Raw genomic sequence first — 6,602 nt, 5'->3', positions numbered from 1 at the left:
ATGGCTATGGAAATGCCATGATAGGTAGGTATGGTGGCTGTTTTGAGGAAGGTAGATGGTGGGTTTATGGTACCGGCGAAAGTTGCGCGATACTAGAGAGGCTAGCAATGATGGAAGGGTGAGAGTGCGTATAATCCATGGACTCAACATTAGTCATAAAGAACTCACATACTTATTGCAAAAGTTTGTTATCCCTCGAAGCAAAGTACTACTACGCATGCCCCTAGGGGGATAGATTGGTAGGAAAAGACCATCGCTCGTCCCCGACCGCCACTCATAAGGAAGACAATCAATAAATACCTCATGCTCCGACTTCGTGACATAACGATTCACCATACGTGCATGCTACGGGAATCACAAACCTCAACCCAAGTATTTCTACTAAACCACAACTACCCACTAGCATGAATCTAATATCACCATCTTTATATCGCAAAACTATTGCAAGGAATCCAACATATCATATTCAGTGATCTACAAGTTTTATGTAGGATTTTATGACTAACCATGTGAATGACCAGTTCCTTTCATCTCTCTAAATAGATATAAGTGAAGCAAGAGAGTTTAATTCTTTCTACAAAAGATATGCCCATGCTCTAATAAATATAAGTGAAGCAAAAGAGCATTCTACAAATGGCAATTTTCTATGTAAAGAGAAACAGGCAATCCAAACTTCAAATGATATAAGTGAAGTACATGAAGCATTCTATAAAGCCATACTCAAAAGATATAAGTGAAGTGCAATGAGCATTCTATAAATCAACCAAGGACTATCTCATACCACCATGGTGCATAAAAGAAAAATGAATACTAAATGCAAAAGACGCTCCAAGATTGCACATATCGCATGAACGAAACGAATCCGAAAACATACCGATACTTGTTGAAGAAAGAGGGGATGCCTTCCGGGGAATCCCCAAGCTTAGACGCTTGAGTCTCCTTGAATATTTACTTGGGGTGCCTCGGGCATCCCCAAGCTTGAGCTCTTGCCTCTCTTCCTTCTTCTCACATCGAGACCTTCTCGATCATCGAACACTTCATCCACACAAAACTTCAACAAAAAACTCGGTAAGATCCGTTTTTCATGGCTTAATCCACTGATATGAATCGATAGTTTCATCAAAACAAGCAAACTATGCATGAATAACAGAATCTGTCTTAAACAGAACAGTCTATAATAATCTGAACATTCACCATACTTATGTTACTTTAAAAATTCTTCAAAAATTAGGAAAAATAAACAATTTTTATATAAAGACAGTTCAAAAAGAATCCGAACCATTTGACATTCCAGCTAAAAATGTAAAATCGCGCACTACAGCCAAATTTTCTGTCCTGCACCGTACAAACCATCAAGCAAATGTAAACATCCTAAAGGCAAACCTTGGCACATTATTTTTATAATACAATGGAATTGTACAAGGGGATAATTATTTTTGTTGAAAATTTTCTGTAATCAAGATTCACAAAGTTGCCGTGAGGATGAACAAAGTTCAAGGAGCTCGCACACTTCAACAATGCTTGTCTTTCTCACTTTCACTTTCCTTTTTGAAATTTTTTTGGGTTCCCCTGTTTATTTTTGTTGTTTTTAAACTATATGAAAGAACTCAACAAAAATAAATGACTCTCTAAAATTTCCGGGTTGTCTCCCTGGCAGCGCTTTCTTTAAAGCCACTAAACTAGGCATATAGTGCTCAAGTAATGGATCCACCCGGATCCCAAGGTATATCAAAGCCAATTTTAATAAACAATGATTTGTAATTTAGTAGTGAGCACAAAGTAACATATATCATGTAATGACGAAGTCTAACTATCTTCCTATGCATCGGCATTTCATAAAAGAACAATTCATGTACACAAAGTAAAGGCCAATGCATAGTATAAACAGTTTCTTGCAATTTTATCGTGTTAGAAACATAGAGAGGTGGAGATATAGTTCCTCTCTCATAATAATTGCAAGTAGGAGCAGCAAGCACATGCATATTATATCTATCAAAATCATCATGTAATGGTAAAAGGCAACCCCTCAATATAATCCTTAATAAGGGCAAACTTCTCCGATATAGTGTAGTTGGGAGAATTCAAAAAGATAATAGGACTATCATGCGTGGGTGCAATAGCAACAATTTCATGTTTAACATAAGGAACTATAGAAAGTTCATCTTCATAAGCATGATTCATATTGGCATCTTGGCCACAAGCATAGCAAGCATCATCAAAAAGGGATATTTCAAGAGAATCAACAGGATCATAACAATCATAATAGCAATCATCCTTCGGTAATCACGAAGGGAAATTAAACAATGTATGAGTTGAAGAGTTAGTCTCATTAGAAGGTGGGCATGGGTAGCTAATCCGCTCTTCCTCCTTTTGGTCTTCGCTCTCCTCCTCATCTTTTTCATCCAATGAGCTCATAGTTTCATCAATTTCTTCTTCCATAGACTCCTGCAAAATATTAGTCTGTTCTTGGACAGCGGAGTAATCCTCAATATATGGTTCAACATAGGCATTAGAAGCATAATTATCATAGCAATATTTAAGTATGGCAAAATTTTCAGATTTGTAAAGAGTAGCATCATACTTTTCAATCAAAGAAGCAATTTCGTAAGCACCCTTAAAAGCAACAAATTCTTCAATTTGTTGAATATCATAGTAATTATAAACACCCTTAGCATAAGAAGATACGATTCCATTATCACTAAACAAACATTGGTAGGGAAGGTGTTTCTTAGGGTCTTCAGAACAACAAGTAAAATAATATATTTCGCATAAATTCCAAGCATAGCATTGCAAACGATGAATATGACCCAGTAAGAGTTTCCCTTTTTCAGATATACGGTGTCGCTCATAACAAGCATGCTCACCTAAAGATTTTCCCTCAACTAAGCTAGTTGGGGTTTCAGCACGAGCACATAGGGATCGAAGATGATCCAAGTAAAAAGCTTCAGGAGTGTGATAGATTTTGAGTGGTTCTTCACCCATTGGTTCAGTAGGTACAACTAATTTGTTTTGGTATTTTGCGTTTCCTACCCATAACTAAAGATAGAAAACAACTAAGAACAACAAATAAAAATTACTTAGTGATAAAGCAAACAAGCACACACGAGAATATTCACCCCACGCTAATGCTCCCCGGCAACGGTGCCAGAAAAAGGTCTAGATAACCCACAAGTATAGGGGATCGCAACAATTTTCGATAAGTAAGAGTGTCGAATCCAACGAGGAGCTAAAGACAGAACAAATATTCCCGAAAGTTCTATCGACCACCGATACAACTCTACGCACGCTTGACGTTCGCTTTACCTAGAACAAGAATGAAACTAGAAGTACTTTGTAGGTGTTTTTGGATAGGTTTGCAAGATAATAAAGAGCACGTAAATAAAAAGTAGGTGCTGTTTAGATGAAGACATAACTAAATTAGTTTTAGTAGAGAGCTTTTTGTTACGAGAAAGTTATTTGTCCCTAGGCAATCGATAACTAGACCGGTAATCATTATTGCAATTTTATATGAGGGAGAGGCATAAGCTGACTTACTTTCTCTACTTGGATCATATGCACTTATGATTGGAACTCTAGCAAGCATCCGCAACTACTAAAGATCATTAAGGTAAAACCCAACCATAGCATTAAAGCATCAAGTCCTCTTTATCCCATACGCAACAACCCCCTTACTCGGGTTTGTGTTTCAGTCACTCACGCAACCCACTATAAGCGAATCATGAACGTATTGCAACACCCTACAGCGGGGATCCCTCACGCTTGCGCGACACGGAGAGCACCATAGGATAGAACCAATAATAAAACATGCAACTCATACCAATCTTGATCATCAAATAGCCCATAGGATAATACAGATCTACTCAAACATTATAGGATAGCCATACATCATTGGGAAATAATATATAGCGTTGAGCAGTATGTTTAAGTAGAGATTACAGCGGGTAAGAGAGAGGTTACACCGCTGCATAGAGGGGGGAAGAGTTGGTGATGATGGCGGTGAAGTTGTTGGTGAAGATTGCGCTGATGATGATGGCCCCCGGTGGCACTCTGGTGCCATAAGAAGCGAGGGGGAGAGAGCCCCCCTCCTTCTTCTTCTTCCATGACCTCCTCCCTAGGTGGGAGAAGGGTTTCCCCTCTGGTCCATGGCCTCCATGGCATGGGAGGGGCGAGAGCCCCTCCGAGATTGGATCTGTCTCTTTGTCTCTCTGTGTTTCTGCGTTCTCAGATTCTACCCTTTCACCGTTTCTTATATTCCCGGAGATCCGTAACGCCGATTGGGCTGAAATTTTAACACGATCTCTATCCGGATATTAGCTTTCCTGCGGCGAAATAAGGACACCAACTGCCTTACGGGGTGGCTACGAGGGTCAGGGGTGCGCCCCCCTGCCTCGTGGGCCCCTCGAGCATCGTCTCACGTGGATTTTTCTTCCCAAAAATCATATATATTCCAAAAAAATCTCCGTTTGTTTTTATTCCGTTTGGACTCCGTTTGATATGGATATTCTATGAAACAAAAAACATGCAACAAACAGGAACTGTCACTGGGCACTGGATCAATATGTTAGTCTCAAAAATAGTATAAAAAGTTGCCAAAAGTATATGAAAGTTGTAGAATATTGGCATGGAACAATCAAAAATTATAGATACGACGGAGACGTATCAATGTGTTGCCTAATGCCGGCATATCTTGAATGGTGTGCACCAGCATCGCATGTAGATCGAAAATCTCATTTTTGTAAGCATCATAACATTTTACAGCTGGCGCATTGAGGGAGTCCTGGATTAGGGGGTATCCGGACAGCCAGATTATATCCTTTGGCCGGACTATTGGACTATGAAGATACAAGATTGAAGACTTCGTCCCGTGTCCGGATGGAACTCTCCTTGGCGTGGAAGGAAAGCTTGGCAATACGGATATGTAGATCTCCTTCCTTGTAAGCGACTCTGTGTAACCCTAGCCCCCTCCGTTGTCTATATAAACCAGAGGGTTTAGTCTGTAGGACAACATACAATCATACCATAGGCTAGCTTCTAGGGTTTAGCCTCTCTGATCTCATGGTAGATCAACTCTTGTACTACTCATATTATCAAGAATAATCAAGCAGGACATAGGGTTTTACCTCCATCAAGAGGGCCCGAACCTGGGTAAAACATCGTGTCCCCTGCCTCCTGTTACCATCCGCCTTAGACGCATAGTTCAGGACCCCCTACCCGAGATCCGCCGGTTTTGACACCGCCATTGGTGCTTTCATTGAAGTTCCTCTGTGTCGTCATCATTACGCTTGATGGCTCCTTCGACCATCGATAGCGATGCAGTCCAGGGTGAGACTTTTCTCCTCGGACAGATCTTTGTATTCGGCGGCTCCGCACTGCGGGCCAACTCGCTTGGCCATCTAGAGCAGATCGAGAGCTATGCCCCTGCCTATCAGGTCAGATTTGGAAACTTGAAGTACACATCCGACATCCACAAAGACTTGATCTTCGACGGATTCGAGCCCTTGCTGAGTGCGCAGCACGGTCACGATGAGCATGACTTAGCTCTACCATTGGACAGTGTTCGGGAGATCGCACCGGCGACCGCCCCGACCCTCAAATCGGAGCCAATTACGCCATCCAGTGACGAGTGGATAGACCCCGCCGCGAAGGCCGCACTCCCATCGGCGATCGAGCCAAGTATCGACCTTACCCTTCACGAGAGCCGTGACGCCAAACTGCCGGATTCTTCCCCGGCCACGGACTCCGAACCGCCTGCGCCCGTGCCTATCGAATCCAACTGGCGCCGATCATGGAGTTAACCTCCGCCGATATATTTCAGCACTTGCCCTTTGGCAACATACTGAACTCATTAAGGTCTATCTCTCTGTCAGGAGAGCCCTGACCGAACCATGTCCGACAGAATTGGAATGCAGAAGACGAAGAAATTCGCCGCCCACCCACCACCCACTTAGTAGCCACTGTCGATGATTTGACCGACATGCTCGACTTCGACTCCGAAGGTATCGACAGTATGGACGATGATGCAGGAGACGAACAGGAACCACTGCCCACAGGGCACTGGATGCCCACTTCATCATATGATGTATACATGGTGGACACACCCAAAGAAAACGACGACGAAGAACAGAAGGACGTAGTGAAGGGTTGTTCCCTCGAGAAGCAGTCAAAGCGACAGCGTAAGCGCCGCTCCAAATCCTGCCTCGGCAGAAGCAACGATCATATAAACCCAGCGATAGAGCAAGGCGAGCCAGCAGACGACAAACACGTCATTGAACCATCGTCCGACCATGGCAACACGGAGAATCAAACCGAACAACCCGACTCCGTCGAAGATAACAGTCCGGATAACATCACACCGGACAGGCACCCGGAGCAACAGAATACCCATAAAAGGCTTGTTGCCACTTCGAGGAGTCTGAAAAAGCAGAAGCAAAGGCTCAGGGCTGCACAAGACACACTCAGAATCAGATGGAGTGAAGTACTCAACACTGAAGTGAAGTACGACGGTAATCGCCACACCAAGAGTTACCCGAAGCGAAAGTTGCTACCTGAATTCGATGAGGAGGCCTTAAATCCCTCGCAATCAAAAAACAAAACGGCCATCC

This window comes from Triticum dicoccoides, chromosome 7A (assembly GCF_002162155.2).
Source record: "Triticum dicoccoides isolate Atlit2015 ecotype Zavitan chromosome 7A, WEW_v2.0, whole genome shotgun sequence".
Classification (NCBI taxonomy): domain Eukaryota; kingdom Viridiplantae; phylum Streptophyta; class Magnoliopsida; order Poales; family Poaceae; genus Triticum; species Triticum dicoccoides.
The sequence above is the reverse complement of the archived record's forward strand: the minus strand, read 5'-3'. Positions refer to the sequence as shown.